Raw genomic sequence first — 16822 nt, forward strand, 5'->3', positions numbered from 1 at the left:
TCCCCCACGTCTCGCATTTCACCCTCACAACATCCCCCTGCGGCAGGGCGGGGCCGTTGCTAACACTCTATAGCGTTTCTGCTCTGGCCAGATAGCAATGAGTGAGCCACAAAGCCCCTGCGGCGACTTCACGAGCCTTCAGCATCTGCCCAGCGGGGTGCAGATCCATGGCTGCCCCTGGCTTGAGCTGGGGAGCCCTGCGGCCTCCTCTCTCCCCGCCCCAGGTGCCTGCCCCTCCGAGAAGCCCGCCCCTGAGTGCACGGGTGACCCCCGGTCAGGGTGGCTGGGGCTGGCGCGCCCTGTTAATCAGTCGCTAGCGTAGGTCTGTCTATGGGGGGATTTTGTCGACCTGATTCTCAGCTACACTCAGCTGGCATTAAGTAAAGGAGACGGTCTTCCATCGTCTGGTGGGCACGATCCATGCTCGAAGAGCAAACCCGAGGTTTCCCGGAGAAGAAGCAATTCTGCCTGCAGATGGCCGCGGCAGCTCCGACCTAGCCTGTTCTGCAGAGTTCAGATTTGCCTCACTGGCCCGGCGATCCGGTAAGCCCGTTCCTCTCAGTCAGCCAATCGACAACCAACCAGGCGTGCGGGTGAATCTGTGTGTGTGTGTGTGTGTGTGTGCGCGTGTGTGTCCGACTGAGTCTGCTTTCCCCAGCTGACCCAGTGAACAAGACCAGCTCTCCACCCAGCTGGGGTCATTTTTCCTCTTTGGACCCTTACTCATCTGCGGTTCGTGACGCCACCTGTCGGACAGGGAAGGACCTGCAGCAGATGTCAGCCAGGCAGCTGAGGAACAACTTGACATTTTAACCTTGACCTTGATGGCCAAGGCAACTCTGCGCTTCAGTCCTAGGGAATGCTCATGAATCTTTCAGAAAAAGACTAGAAATGAACTGGAAATGGGTAACTGGACAGGCAACATTCAAAATAGAGTTCTACAAACATAACGCTAAGAAACTCAGTCTTGTGATGGAAGGAAATAACAAGGGGCAGGCATTTAGCCCGCAGTTAAGGCATGGATTCAGAAACTCACGCCGTATTTCAGAGATCTGTGTTGGACCCTGCCCCTGGCTCCCGACTGGAGCTTCCTGCTGGTGCAGGAACAAGTGATTTTTGCCTGCAACCACATGGGAGACCTGGGCTGAGTTCCTCCCTCCAGGTTTTGGCTATAGCTAGGGGGACTGTTGCAAACCCTGGGTGGGGGTGTGTGTGTGTGTGAGCTAGTGGATGGTAGCTCACTGTCTCTCCCTCCACCTCAAAGAAATAATAATAATCAAAATTTTAAAGAAATTTGAATTAAGTCAATAACACATCATGTTCCACTTACAGGCAAAGATATAAAGAAAATAAATGCATATGGTTTAGTATATTTCAGTTATACTTCAATAAAGCTGTAAACAAAATGAAGAGAAATGGTGTTTGGGACATTGCTGAGAAATGGACATTCTCATGCCCAGCCAGAGCGTGTCTGAATTGAGTCATCATTCGGGGAGTGCAGTTTGGCAAAACTTATAAAAACATGAATTATATTCACAGTCTGACCTAGCAGTTCCTTTTCCCAGAATTTAGCTTAAGGAAAATGTGCAAGCTGATGCCAAAGGAGCAACTAGAAATAAACACAAGAAGGAAGGCAGGGGGGAAAGAAAAAGGGAGGACATTCACCCTTACCACACAATTAGATCCATAAATAAAAGTAAAGATACACGAGAATTGACCCTAGTGAATTTATAATAGCAAAACCTTTAGAAGGAAAACAGCTAAATGCATTGTGGTAGAGCCGTGGAATACGATAGTACACAGGCATTAAAATAATTGTGTAGGTCTGTGGGGATTTGCATGCAAAGATATTCAGAAATATTGAGTGAAAAAAGTAGTTTACAAGGGGCCGGCGCTGTGGCACAGTGGGTTAACACCCTGGCCTGAAGAGCCGGCATCCCATATGGGTACCGGTTCTAGTCCCAGCTGCTCCACTTCCAATCCAGCTCTCTGCTATGGCCTGGGAAAGCAGTGAAAGATGGCCCAAGTCCTTGGGCCCCTGCACCCATGTGGGAAACCCGGAAGAAGCTCCTGGCTCCTGGCTTCGGATTGGTGCAGCTCCAGCTGTTGCGGCCATCTGGGGAATGGACCAGCGGATGGAAGACCTTTCTCTCTGTCTCTACCTCTCTAACTCTGTCTTTCAAATAAATAAATAAATCTTTTTTTTTAAAAAAAAGTAGTTTACAAAACAGAATTTGTAATATAATACTTTTGAAAGATAAGTATACAAGAATACATAACAAAATAGGTATACATTTCAGATGCCATAGATTTTTAGAGTGAACATGAGTAACTTTTATAATCAAAAATAAGTGCGGTGTGCCGGCTGCAGCGCACCGGCCGCGCCGGTCATTGGAGGGTGAACCAACGGCAAAAGGAAGACCTTTCTCTATGTCTCTCTCTCTCACTGTCCACTCTGCCTGTCAAAAATAATAATAATAATAATAACTCGTTACCTCTCCATTTAGAAAAAAATTAAAACAAAGAACAAATACATATTATCCTGGGGCCAGCGCTGTGGTGTAGCGGGTAAAACTGCTACCGCAGCAGCATCCCACATGGGTGCCAGTTCGAGTCCCGGCTGCTCCACTTCTGGTCCAGCTCCCTGATAATGTGCCTGGCAAAGCAACAGAGGAATGGCCAAGTCCTTGGGCCCCTGCACCCATGTGGGATAATGGGAAGAAGCGCCTGGACCCTGGCTTTGGACTGGCCCAGCTCTGGCCATTGAGGCCATTTAGGGAGCAAACTAGTGGATGAAAGATCGCACTCTCTAGGGTCCTCTCTCTCTCTCTCTCTCTCTAACTCTGCTTTCAAATAAATAAATAAATCTTTAAAAATATTATCCTAATTGAAGAGGCTTACAAAGAAGTTGCATTTTTTAAAAAATATATATTTAATTGGGTCTGGTGCTGTGACATAGTGAGTTAAGCTGCTGCCTGCAGTCCTGGCATCCCATGTGGGTGCTGGTTCTAGTCCTGGCTGCTCCACTTCCAGTCCAGCTCTCTGCTGTGGTCTTGGAAAGCAGTGGAAGATGGTCCAAGTCCTTGGGTCTGTGTACCTGCGTGAGAGACCCAGAAGTTCCTGGCTCTGGGCCCAGCTCCAGCTGTTGCAGCCATTTGGGGAGTGAATCAGTGGATGAAAGATCTCTCTCTCTCTCTCTGCCTCTCCCTTTCCCTCTCTGTAATGCCACCTTTTAATTAAAATAAATAAATCTTAAAAATATAAATATCTGATGTATATATTTAATTTATTTGAGAGGGAGGGATATGGCCAGGGGAGGAGGGGGGAGAGAGAGAGAGAGAACTTGCTTTGACTCCCAAATGCCTGCAAGAGTCAATATTTGATCAAATCAGAGTAATTAGCATCTCCATCTCCCTAAATATTTATCATTTCTTTATGTTTGGAACCTTCAAATTCCTCTATTTTTAGTTACTTTTTAAAAAAGTTGTAAACAGGGGCTGCCGCATCGCATAGTGGGTTAAACTAGCGCTTGCGATGCCTGCATCCCGTATGAGCACCAGTTCATGTCCCAGCTGCTCCACTTCTGATCCAGCTCTCTGCCAATGGCCTGTGAAAAGCAGGAGATGGCCCAAGTGCGTGGACCCCTGCACGTGCACCCATGTGGGAGACCTGGAAGAAGCTCCTGGCTCCTGACTTCAGCCTAGCTCAGCCCTAGCCATGAGGCTATCTGGGGAGTAAGCCAGTGGATGAAGATTTCCTCTCTCTCTCTCTCCCCACCCCCCGTCTCACTCTCTCTCTCACTCTCTCAAATAAATAAAACTTTATTTTAAAAAAGTTGCAAACCGTAATCACCCACCGCTCTGCAGAACACTGCGGCTTATTCTCCCATGTAACCGTGTTTTCATAGCCCTTGTCCAACTTCCCTGTGCGTCTCCTTTTGTTTAGCCTTTCTGGTCTCTGATATCCACTATTCTACTTACTTCTATGAGTCCAACTTATACTTTAAGAGATTTATTTATGTATTATTTGTAAAACAGAGCGACAGAGAGGAGAGACAGGGAGGTTCACTCCAAAGAGAGTGCTGCAATGGCCTGGCTCTGGGCCAGGCTGAGGCCAGGAGCCAGGATCTATAACCAGATCTCCCACGTGGAGGGCCCCTGCCCTCTAAGCTGCATTAGCAGGAGGCCGGATGAGATCAACTATTAAAACTCCACCTATGAGTGGTGTCGCACAGCACTTGTCTTTCTGTGCTTGGCTTATCTCAGCTAACATAACACCCTCCAGTTCCTTCTTTCATGGCTGAATAATATTCCCTCATGTATATGTGCCTTACTTCTTTATCAAGTAACTCATCCATCACTGGGCACCGTGGTTGATTCCGTATCTTCACTACTGTGAATAGTGCTGCAGTCAATACCACTGAGCAGGTACATTTGATATACTGAGTTCAGTTCCTTTGGATACTTACATACCCAGTAGTGAGTTTGCTGGGTCGTATGATAGTTTGATTTTAGTTTTTTTGAGAAATTTCCATACTGTGTTCCACAGTGGCTGCACTAATTTGCATTCCTTTCTTTGTACCCTCACCAGCATTTGTAATTTTTTTTGTCTGTCACTATTACCATTCTAGTTGGGGTGACATGATACATCATTGCGGTTTTATTTTGCGTTTCCCTAATGATTAGTGATGTTGAGCAATTTTCATTTGTTTGTTGGCCATTTGTATATCCTCTTCTGAGAAATATCTGTTCAGGTCATTTCCCTATTTTTAAACTGGATTATTTGTTTTATATTGTTGGGTTGTTTGAGTTCCTCATAAATTCTGGATTTTAGTTCCTTGTTGGATTGGTTAGTTTGCTAATATTGTCTCCCGTTCTGCTACTTGTTTCTTCATTCTGGTGTTTGTTTCCTTTGCTGTGCAGAAGCTCCTTAGCTTTCTGTTTTTTTTATTTTGTTGCCTGTGCTTTGGGGATCTTATTCAAAAAAAATCTTTGCCGAGATCAACGTCCTTAAGCATTTCTCCTATATTTTCTCCTAATAATTTCATAATTATGGAACTTACATTTAAGTCTTTATTTTTTAAGATTTATTTGTTTGTTTGTTTAAAAGGTATCTCCATCTGCTGATTCACTCCCTACATGCCTGCCACAGCCAGGGCTGTGCCCAACAGAAATCAGCAGCTGGAGCTCTCGGGGTTCCCCAGGTGAGTGGCGAGGATGCAAATACCTGCGCCATCCCCTACTGCCTCCCAGAGTATGTGACAGCAGGAATCAGAAATGAAGCTGCAGCTTGAACCCAGGTACTCCAATATCAGAATCAGGCCTCCCAAGCAGCATCGAACGTCCATGCTGCATTTCATCATCTTGAGTTGATTTTTGTATATGGTGAGAGATGCACATGGTTGTTGAATTTTCTCAGCACTATTTATTTTCTTATTTCCTGAAATCCTGTTTTAACCTGCTATTTTATTATTTTTGAAATGACATATTGTTAATTTACATGAATGCCAGAGGCTTAATGCTCTACTGAATAAAGAGTTCAACACACAAAAAGTACACATACCATCATTCAGCAGAAAAATAGTCAAGGGCTATAAACAATGAAAAGATGTTCAAGTTCACTCACATAAAGTAAATTTTAAAATTCTCAGCAGTGTTTATTGAAGAGACTGTTCTGTCTCCAGTGTGTGTTTTGGCACCTTTGTTGAAGATCAGCTGGCTGAAGGTGTATGAATTCATTTCTGGCTCCATGCTGTTCTGCTGGTCCATGTGTCAGCTGTTTTTTTCCAGTACCGTGTTGTTTTGTCAACTTCTAGTCCACTGATTTGGGATTCTCTGATGTTCTCATTGACTCCGAGGAGAAATATCTCTCAGGGGTGAATTCTGGGAAACATTGTGCCTCTCCTAAAAAGGTCGGATCCTATCGCAGAGCCTGAACCGCATCACTGAGTGTACCACTCTTTGTATTTGCCATAAGAAAGTTCAAGGCCAGACTTTTATTTCCTTGTGAAAACATGAAGAATCCTGTTTGTATTTCTTCCCTGAATCGATGGTATGTTTCCTCCTCTTATTTTGTTTTCACCCTGATTTGACTTGCAAGGGGTCTTTTTAAAGTTCATGAACAATGCGTATAATTTAAAAAGTACACATGGGTTTCCAAATTCTTTGTTCCAAATGAACTTAACATTGATTTCATTTTTCCATAAACTTTTCAAAATATTTCTTTATTTGGCAGAGAGAGAACTCCCGTCCTGTGATTCACTCTTCAAATGCCCACAGCATAGAGGGCTGGGCCAGAACTCAGCATCACAGGGATCCAACTACTTGAGTCATCACTGTTGCCTCTCAGGATGTGCACTGGTAAGAAGCTGATGTCGGGAGCTGGATATCAAACCCAGGCACTGCAGCATGGGATGTGGGCATCTTAGCTGGCATCTTTGCCACCAGGCTAACCACCCATACTTCTTACCCTGAACTGGTTGATGTATCCTTTTTTAAAAATTTTAATCAAAGATTCATTCACTTAATATGTACTGAGTAGCTGTATTGCAAGATTATGCTAAAACAGAATGAAATATGCATGCTCTCAGTTTAAAGGCTGCTCAAGGGGCAGCATGGTCAGATGGGTACAAGATAATGGTCACCATGCTTAATACTATGATGAAAATAACCCATGTCAAATAAGAGCCATGCAACAAGGAGTCCCACTGAGATGGGCAGGTGAGGTCAGGGCAGCTGCTCCAGGCAGCTGAGCCAAGTTCTGAGGTTAGGAGGCAGCCCAGCGTCTGACGAGGGGAGCACAGGGAACAGTGTGTAATGGGATAGGAGTTTAATGCCTTGTAGAAATTGGGAGAATACCAAAGTGGACAGAGCAATCCAGCAGGGTTTGGAGAGCTTGGCGTGGTGAACATGTGGAGTGCTGAGAAGGTGGTGCACCCAGCGAAGCTCTACCCTCCAGCCCCAGGCATCTCCTCCATTTCGATGGTCCTGACTTATGTCCTTTAGAAGGAACGGAGCCATGTGAGTGAAGTGCTTTCCTGAGTTCCGGGAGCCATTTGGGCAAATCATTGAACCTAAAATTGGAGGAATTGTGAGAACCCCAGTTGTGTAGCCACACTGGACAGAAGCAAGAATTATAAGCTGGCTGCCCAACCCTTGTGCCCGGCTTCTGCAGTGAGGTCAGGCCTGTGGGACTGAGCCCTTGAACCTGTGGGGGCTGAAACTGGCTCTGGGGAGTGTCTGAGCCAGAGTGAATCAGCGGACACCCAGCTGGTGTCCCAAGAGCTGGAAAATAGGTTGATATGGAAACCCTCCCCGACCCCTGCACTTGGTGTCAGGCGTAGCGTGAATTAAAACAGCTCAGAAATATTACATACACCCTTAAAAGTGACACAGACTGATCCTCAGAGCCAGCTCTCTAACGGTGTTAATGTATCAAAGTACAGAAATAGTAAGGTGGAGAGATTATGAGGAGAGGAGTTGGCCAGGGACACTAAGTAAGAGTCACAGGGAAGGCTGATAATGAGGGAAGCTTTCCCCTTGAGTTTTCTTCCGAGTTGTGATAGTACAGTGCTTAGTTTCAGCTCTGGAATTCCAACCAGAAGCTTAGCAGAAGCTCCTGCAATGTCAACTAAAACAGTGAACACACAGTCCATGCAAAAGTACTTTTTCAAGAAGGAAAAATAGGCTTTTGCCCTCAGCAGAACAGAGCTGAGGTTAAGTTGGATGAAAGTCCCCATAGATCAACACTGCCTGGGCTGGGGCCAGGTGCCAATGGGTGAGGGCCACACCCCTCTCCTCCACTGGGTTTCCTCCTCCCCACTTCCTTCTCGACACTCTGCCCACTTCCTCTGGGTAGGGACTGTGAATCTCAGTACCAACTGTAGCGAGAGAAGCTCAAGTCCCAGCCCTCGCCTGCAGAGCAGAGTCAACTCATGGGTCTACACTCACACAGCACACACACAGGTCTGCGTCATGTGGCGTGTTTGTTATGCTGGTGACTATGAACCAGGGCCAGACTCCAGGACAGTTCCCTCGTCTGTCTGTCGAGGTTTATAGCCGAGAGTGCTTTAAGTAGAAAAGGGATTTCTCGAAAGGATATCAGGACTTCCAGAAGAGCCAAGTTAGAAAAATCAAAATCCAAGAGCCTTAAGGAAGAATCAGGGGGAAAAGCCAGCCCTGCCGGGAGACAGCAAACAAGGGACTGTGGTTGCCTCCGTGTTCTCTGTCCTTGCAGGAGTCCGTAGTGTGCACAGTGTCACCTGAGTGGGAAAGCGCCGTCTGCAGATGAATATTCTTCATTGAACAACTACGTCCTCTGCTGTTCACTGCTATATCAGCATCCTAAACAAAGTCAAGTACAACCTTGGTTTATTGGCCTTACCAGGTCTCTTCGTTCGTCTCTATGTGGCTATTAAGAGGTTTTGAAGGACAGCTTTCTAGAGAGCAGTTTTTCACCTGCTGACCTCAGAATGCACTGCCCCCAGCATGCAGTGCTGCTCCCAGTGAGCGCAGGCTCCCCACATTCCTTTCTGCTGTAGGCTTCTGTGAACCATAGCCTCAAAGCGGCTTTTCTGCGACAGCCCTACCTCCATCACATATGCCATTACCAGAGATAACTTGCTTTTTTTTTTTTTTAAAGATTTATTTATTTATTTGAAAGTCAGAGTTACACAGAGAGAGACACAGAGAGAGAGAAATGTCTTCCATCTGATGGTTCACTCCCCAATTGGCCGCAATGGCTGGAGCTGCGCTGACCCAAAGCCAGGAGCCAGCAGCTTCTTCCGGGGCTCCCACACAGGTGCAGGGGCCTAAGCACTGGGGCCCAGCAGGGGCCTAAGCTCCTGGCTTCAGATCGGCCCAGCTCTGGCTGTTGTGGCCATTGGGGAGTGAACCAGCGGATGGAAGACCTTTCTCTGCCTCTGCCTCTCTGTAACTCTGCCTTTCAAATAAATAACCAAGTCTTTAAAAAAAAAAGGCATGGAAAATGCATATCCTGAAAAAATTATATATAGTTATATATTATATAATTATAGTTATATATTATATAATTATAATATATAATTATATATAATTTTATGATATATAATTATATTATATATAATTATATATATATATAAAGAAAGAGTGTAAACTTGAACTTGCTACAAAGACGGCAGTTGCGCACACATTTACTTCTCATGCCAATGAAGGCCATCCAAAGCAATAGGAAGGAGCGAGTGTTTGGCCCAGCAGATAAGATGTTGATGAAGACGCCTGCAGCTCACGGCAGAGTGCCGGGGTTAGTTTCAGGCTCCTGCCTCCAACCTCCTGCTGCTGCAGACCCTGGGAGGCAGTGGTGATGGCTCCAGTAATTGGGCACTTGCCACCCAGTGTGCAGACCTGGGCTGTGATCCAGGCTCCTTGAGACACAGTCAGACCATTGCAGCCAATAGTGAGTGAATCAGTAGATAGAGGATAACTCTCTCTTTCTCTCTCTCTTTCTCTTTCTCTCTCTCTCTCTCTTTCTCCCCCTCTCTGTCTCTCTCCCCTTCTCCCTCTCTCCCTCTTAAATTAATAAATAAAGCAACAGTAAATGCTGCTCAAAAACAACAATTAAGGAATTATTTTTAAAATATAAACTCCAAGGACGGAAAGTGTGAGGAGCTATAAATAGGACAATGTTGAAAACTGGAAGAGGAGTGCACACACCTTGACTGACGGCACTGTTTTGTCCCTGCCTCGCTTTTCTAACTGGCTTTCTCCTCTGCAGGGACTCGGAGCTGGGTGGCTGCAGAGGTGCTGAAATCCTACGTAGACCCGGCAGGCTGGAGGGGTCAGAGGCAGGGGCCTGGCAGGGGCCATGGAGGACCCGCCCTGCTCGTTGGCCACCTGGGCGCTGCAGCACAGACACAGTATTACTGGTTAGCAACTTCAGGATAGGGAGGAGTGGAGGTGGTTAATAGAGGAAGTCAACCTCATTGGAATCAGGTTTGGTTAAAAAAAAAAAAAAGGCAACAAATTCTGCCTGTGTTTATATTTAAAGTGTATATGGAGGGTATTGCCTAGGATACCCCTGGGGGAAACTTGTCCAAGACCCTAGGACTACTTGGAGAGAGAATGAGAGGGTTTCATAGTGTTTGCGGTGCACAGCCTCACCCACTCCCATGGTGTGAGGAAGAGCTACTAACTGGAGCATTTTTATAGGTCATGCTTTAGGACAGGAGGGGATGGCACTGCAGCATAGCGGGTAGAGCTGCCCCCCGTGATGCCGGCAGCCCATATAGGTGCAGGTCTGTGTCCCTGTGCTCCACTTCCAATCCAGCTCCCGGCTAATGGCCTGGGAAAGCAGCAGAAAATGGCCTGTGGGGACCCGGAAGAAGCTTCTGGCTTCCATCTGGCCTAGTCCTGGCCATTGCAGCCATCTGGGGAGTGAGCCAGCAGATGGAAGATCTCTCTTTATCTCTCTCTCTCTCTGATTTTCAAATAAATAAAGCTTTAAAAAATAAAAATATAAACTGAACAGGAGACTGAAGAGGACCTGGACTCAGAAGGTGGTTGATTAGATTAATGGATTGATTAGGAGACCATCAGTCTTGCAGGCTGTGGGTTTCTCTAGAGCAGGCACAGGTCTGCTTCACACTTGTGCTCCAAAGCCTACAGCAAGGCTGATGCTCCATGATAGATCTTTAAACTGACTTCAACTCAGCAGTCCAGAGTCTCTGGTAAATTGCTGGGTACATGATAATTACTCAAGAAACTCAGATTAAACAAGAGACTCAGAAGACAGATAATGGGGACAAGAAAATCAAGGTTATTTTTCCTGTACCAGCAGAGCTCTGTGCAAATCCACGTATTATCAGCACCCCCAGTTGGCCACAATCATTGAGAGTAGCTCCTGGGGCCGGCACTGTGGCAGAGTGGACAAAGCTGCCGCCTGCAGTGCCAGCATTCCATATGGGTGGTGGTTTGAATCCCGGCTGCTCCACTTCTGATCCAGCTCTCTGTTGTGGCCTGGGAAATCAGTAGAAGATGGCCCAAGTCCTTGGGCCCCTGCACCCATGTGGGAGACCTGGAAGAAGCTCCTGGCTCCTGGCTTCAGATCAGCGCAGCTCTGGCCACTGGTGGCCATTTGGGGAGTGAACCAGTGGACTCTCTCTCTCTCTGCCTTTCAAATAAATAAATCTTTAAAGAGAGAGAGGGAGAGGGAGAGGGAGAGGGAGACGGAGAGAGAGAGAGAGAGAGAGAGAGAAGCTCCCTGTATATTCGGAGCTTCTTGGGAAGGAAGAGGTGTGTGTTGGCCTACACTTTGGAGGGCACAGTTCAGGATCAGGTGGGCCTATTAGTGGAGGCGTCTGCGGAGGCTGGCCATGGTGGAGTGGGTATGGAGGAATTGTCAACAGTGGTGAGCCAGGAAGCAGAGTGAGAAGCAAGGCTGAACTCTGCTCAGATAACCAACCCACTTGCAGGAGCCACTTCCGAGGGCAAGCCCCCAGTCATCCAGACTTCCCAGCAGACCCACACCCCAGGTCACAATTCGATCAAATCTTCACTCTTAATCCATTAGTCGACAACATAAGACTTCAGAGTTTAAATATCTGCATGAGTTTAGATAGCCCACTTCTGTTCAATTCATAACATTAGGTATTATAATTAATCTAGAAATGATTTAAATTATACAGGAGGATATGTATGGTTATATGCAAATATTAGGCCATTTTATATAAGAGACTTGAACATCCACAGATTTTTGGCTATCCTGGAACTAATCCCCCTGGAGATACCGAGGGAGAACTGTATAACTCCAGTCTTCTGTAGGTTACATAACTCTGGAGTTGTGCGAAAATTTGGGAGTCATTTAATGCTATTTCACTGGATAAGATTAGCAAAAGAAAGAAGAAAAAGCACTATTAAAACCGAGCCCTGGCATCTTATCTTTATTTGGAAATCAACAGAGAAGCAAAAAGAGAACCTGCACAGGAGATGAGGAAGGAGTGGCCTGGGGAGGAAGGAGAGGGATCGCAAAGTCAGGATGTTCCAGTGGTCCCAGAGCCTTCAGGGGCGGGGGAAACTGAATGGATGCAGCCAAGGCCAGTGCTGCTCACTTTCGCCCACATGACATTTAGTAAAAATAACCAAGAAATTCAGGAGCCTCTGGGACCAGAGAGTGCCTCCGTCAACAGACCCAATCAAGACGGGGTTGAGGTGGTCCCCAAGAGCTAACCTGACTTCTCACCTGTGGGCATGGACAGCAGAAATGGAACCATCATCTTTTTTTTTTTTTTTTTTTTGGACAGACAGAGTGGACAGAGAGAGAGAGACAGAGAGAAAGGTCTTCCTTTTGCCATTGGTTCACCCTCCGATGGCCAAAGCGCCGCAGGCAGAAGATTAGCCTATTGAACCGCGGCGCCGGCTAGTCTAGCTTTTAATTTATGATTTTATATTTTTATAATTAAGTTTGATCATAGTTTTTTTTTTTTCCTAAGGAGATTGCAGGCAACCTTGGCAGGTGTTCCAGTGGGGTAAAGATGAAGATAGTGAAATTTGTTAGTGGCCTTGACAGTTTTGGTGGGGTGAGTGGAATAAACTCTATTGGGGGAGGTAAAAGAGAAAATACACACAGACATGAAGACAAAAATTAAAAGCTGTTTTTGCAAAGATGTTGATGTGAGCATGCAGTTGGACCTGGAGATGAATGTGAGGGAAAAGAACTGTTTGCCCTCTTTATTGTTCTGTTTTTAAATGTAAGGAGTTCCAGATAATAGTGGATAGCTTAGAAGCCATAGAATCACTTTTGCTGTCAGAATGTCTTCTATGCACTGAAGTTTTATGGATCCTCAAAATTCTTTTATTGAAATCCTAACCTCTAATCCCCTAGTCCCCCTAGGGGGTGTGGCCTTGGTCAGGGAGGTGGAGCCCTCAACAACAGGATTAGTGTCCTTATAAAAGAGGCCTGACAGAGGGCTCACCCAATCTACCATGTTGGGGCACAGCTAAGATGCCATAGGTGAGCTGGGGGGGGGGGGGTGCTCTCACAGACACCAAATCTTCGGCCTTGATCTTGAACTTTGCAGCCTCTAGAACTAGGAGCGATAAACTTTGTTTGTTTATTTATTTATTTATTTATTTATTTATTTATTTTCTGACAGGCAGAGTGGATAGTGAGAGAGAGAGAGACAGAGAGAAAGGTTTTCCTTTTGCCATTGGCTCACCTCCAATGGCCACCATGGCTGGCACGCTGCGGCTGGTGCACCGCGCTGATCTGAAGGCAGGAGTCAGGTACTTATCCTGGTCTCCCATGGGGTGCAGGGCCCAAGGACTTGGGCCATCCTCCACTGCACTCCCTGGCCACAGCAGAGAGCTGGCCTGGAAGAGGGGCAAGCGGGACAGAATCCGGCGCCCTGACCGGGACTAGAACCCAGGGTGCCGGTACCGCTAGGCGTAGGATTAGCCTAGTGAGCCGCTGCGCTGGCCCCTTGTGCAGTGTCTCATGCAGGTACCACGCTCACGTGTAATTCTGTTTTCAGAAAAAGCTGGGCTTTTTCTATCATGTGGCTCTCCCATCACATAGTCTTTGCTCCCAGATGGGCAGAGAGAAATTATGAGCAGGGGAACATCAGACAGGACTTTCTTCCTTTCCTTGAGGCAGAGAAACAGAGAGAGAGAGAAAAAAAAAAAACAGAAACACAGTTGATCATCTCTAACTATAAAGGGAGGGAATAAGGGAGACAGAGAAGGAGGAAGGGAGGGGAGGGGAGGGGAGAGGGAGAGAAAGAGAGAGAAAGAGAGAGAGAGAGTTTCCATCCACTGGTTCACTCCCCAAATGCCCATAATGGCTGGTGCTGGGCTGGGCCAAAGCCAAGAGCCAGGAACTCAATGCAGATCTCCCAGGTGGGTGGCAGGAACCCAATGATTTGAGCCGCAACTACTTAGGAAGGCACTAGAAAAAGCTAAACTTTTAGAGCCAGGCATTGAACCCAGGTACTCTTGATAGAGAAGGCAAATGTCATAACTGGCATTTTAACCACTAGACCAAACACCCACCCCAACCAAATGCTTTAAGGCCCCAGTGGAAGGCATGCACATCCCTTTCACTTGTGTTTCATTGGCTACTCTTCAGCCACCTTGATCCACGTATGTACAAAATAGGCTGGGATTTGCACCTTAACTGTGAGTGCATGAAGTGGGCAGGAGCCAGAGACTGGCTGATGCTACCAGCTGTAGGCACATCTTTCTTCTTGGTGTTCTTACAGGCCCACAGTTAAGCCAGCAGATATTAACCTGATGTGATGGTCCAACAGCTATGAACAAGCCACTTCCTGTTGTATAGCAACAGAGAAGCTGTTCACCAGAGCCTTCAGAGGCAGCGTGCTCTGGTTTTTACACATCTGGGGGCTGAGAGGAGCAGCGTGCAGGAGACGGAGCTCAGATCTGCATAATTACAACTTACAGTCAAGCCCTGCCCCGAGGCACCTCGTGTACCTGCTCAGTGAACAGCCTCCTGAGCGACTCCACCAATGCATTTTTCACGTTTGTGTTTCTTTCAGTGAACGGGCCTGCTGGTGGCAACAAGGCACTGAGGCCAAGGCTGGCAGGGGGAGCCTCGCGAAGCTTCTGTGCTTCTGTCTGGGGTGACCAGGAAAGGACGTGGGTGGGAAGCTGCTGTGCTGGCCTGCGACTCTGGATGCCAGGTGGGTGATCTGCGTCCCTCAACCCCAGCTGCTGCCTCTTGCTGAAAGGAACGTTGTGGGCATGTCAGGGAAGAGTGCGGGACCTCAGTCCCTGCCTGCAGGTGTATAAGTCTGGGAGCTGCTTTAGCTCCAGCCAGATCCCACAGAGGAAGACCCGCGGGCACTAGCCTTATTTTTTTATGAAATTGTTACTTGTTTAATTGAAAGGCGTAGAGAGAAAGCAAGAGCGAGAGCGAGAGTAAGTGAGCAAGCTTCCATCTACTGGTTCACTCCCCCAAAGCCTGCGACAGCTTGGACGAGGCCAGGTGAATGCTGGGAGCTGGGAACTCAATCCAAGTCTCCCACAATAGTGGAGGGCCCCAAGTATTTGAGCCACCTCCTGCACATTAGCAGGAAACCGGAATCAGGGATGGAGCCAGGACCCTCTGATGGTGGGATGTGAACACCCCACGCTGTGTCTTAACCGCTGAGCCAAATGCCCACCCCTCACCAGGCTTCCCAAGGTCATTATCAAAGCGGAACGAAGTGGTGAACTGCACTGGCTGGCGTGTCGGCATCCTCGCTAGGCATGCTTCCTCAGTGCGAACATGTAAGGATCTCCATCTTTACATAAATGATGTCATAGTTCCCTTTTTCACTTCACTAGAAACTAAAATAGTACTTTCACAAGAGCTGCCGTGACAGGCAGACTGCACGCATTTGAAAACTGCAAATACGAATGAGAAAAGGAAACAAACAAAGCCAAGAGAATGAGTCTCGAGCATCCTCACCCACGGAGGAGCAGCTCTACCAGCCACACAGACTCAGAATGGAAGAGAGAAAGCACACAAACGAAGCCGATGTGCTTTCTCCTGAACTTTTGCAGGGCTCTGCCTATGCCTCCAGCCTTCCCTCTTCGTGGGCTGCCCTTTCTTACCACTTCCTGCTGCGTTCCTGCCTCCATGGTCTTTTTTTTTTTTAATTATTTTTTATTTATTTATTTATTTTTTTACAGGCAGAGTGGACAGTGAGAGAGAGAGACAGAGAGAAAGGTCTTCCTTTTGCCATTGGTTCACTCTCCAGTGGCCGCCGCAGCCAGCATGCTGCAGCCGGCGCACCACGCTGATCCGAAGGCAGGAGTCAGGTGCTTCTCCCGGTCTCCCATGGGGTGCAGGGCCCAAGCACTTGGGGCATCCTCCACTGCACTCCCGGGCCACAGCAGAGAGCTGGCCTGGAAGAGGGGCAACCAGGACAGACTCCGGCGCCCCAACCGGGACTAGAACCCAGGGTGCTGGCGCCACAGGCGGAGGATTAGCCTATTGAGCTGCGGTGCTGGCCTGCCTCCATGGTCTTCTAGGAGGGGTCTTCCAAAAGTTCATGGAAAATGTGTATTATGAAAAAAATTCTGTGTGAGTTTCAAAAATGTTTTGTGCCCATCCAAACCCAGCACCTGCAGACTACAAAAGAAATGGGAAGGAAGGGGGGCACCAGCGAAGCTTTTTAATGTTCACCAATCGAGGCCTCCTTCAAAAAGCTTTTAATGAAAAGTTCGAATTTCTGTTACATGTGAAAACTGAGGGGGACTCACTTGCCTCTTTATGTGAGATTCCCCCATCCCCCCACCATGATTCAAGCCATCCCCTGACACCTGGAGGGTCCACAGCTCTAACATGTAGGAGTTGAGAATAGAGAGGTACAGTGCTCTGTGGTTCCTGCTCTGTGCTTTAGGTCTCCCTGAAATATACACCCACAAGTTTATAGATAAGTAGAGGTGTCTTATGTCATCATCATCTTTTGATGTCTTGACACCTGAGGGTTAGAAGTCCAACCAAAACCTGGTAAAGTCTCTCGTGTGCCAGGAACTGGGATGTTCTTTCACACATTACTTAATTGTCACTTAACCCTTATACCAAAGCCAAATAATAGGTGTATTAAACTTCCTAGGGCTGCCATAATAGGTTAGTACAAATTATGGCTTCAAACATCAGGGATTTATTCTTTCATAATTCGGGACATCAGAAGTCTGAACTCAAGGCGCTAGGGCAGGCGTGGATGCTCCTGCAGGCTGAGAAGATTCTGTTCCACACCTCTCTGGTAGTTCCTGGTGCTGCCAGCAGTCCTTGGTGGTCCTTGCCTCGCAGATGCACCACCCATCCCTCCCTCCATCCTCCTCTG

General features: G+C 47.2%; 1 long non-coding RNA gene across 2 annotated transcripts; it reads left to right on the forward strand.

The window, feature by feature from the left end:
• Positions 1-13: 13 nt before the first annotated feature.
• Positions 14-6526, forward strand: LOC108177015 (uncharacterized). Of its 2 annotated transcripts, XR_007920980.3 has the most exons (4): positions 14-543; positions 5110-5203; positions 5790-6051; positions 6235-6526. It is a non-coding gene; the product is annotated as an uncharacterized LOC108177015 (long non-coding RNA). The 2 variants fall into 2 exon arrangements; XR_016212915.1 differs by lacking the exon at positions 5790-6051 and having other exon boundaries at positions 75-543; positions 6235-6360.
• The last annotated feature ends 10296 nt before the right edge of the window (positions 6527-16822 follow it).

This window comes from Oryctolagus cuniculus, chromosome 9 (assembly GCF_051225735.1).
Source record: "Oryctolagus cuniculus isolate XC-2025 breed Fujian yellow rabbit chromosome 9, ASM5122573v1, whole genome shotgun sequence".
NCBI lineage: Eukaryota > Metazoa > Chordata > Mammalia > Lagomorpha > Leporidae > Oryctolagus > Oryctolagus cuniculus.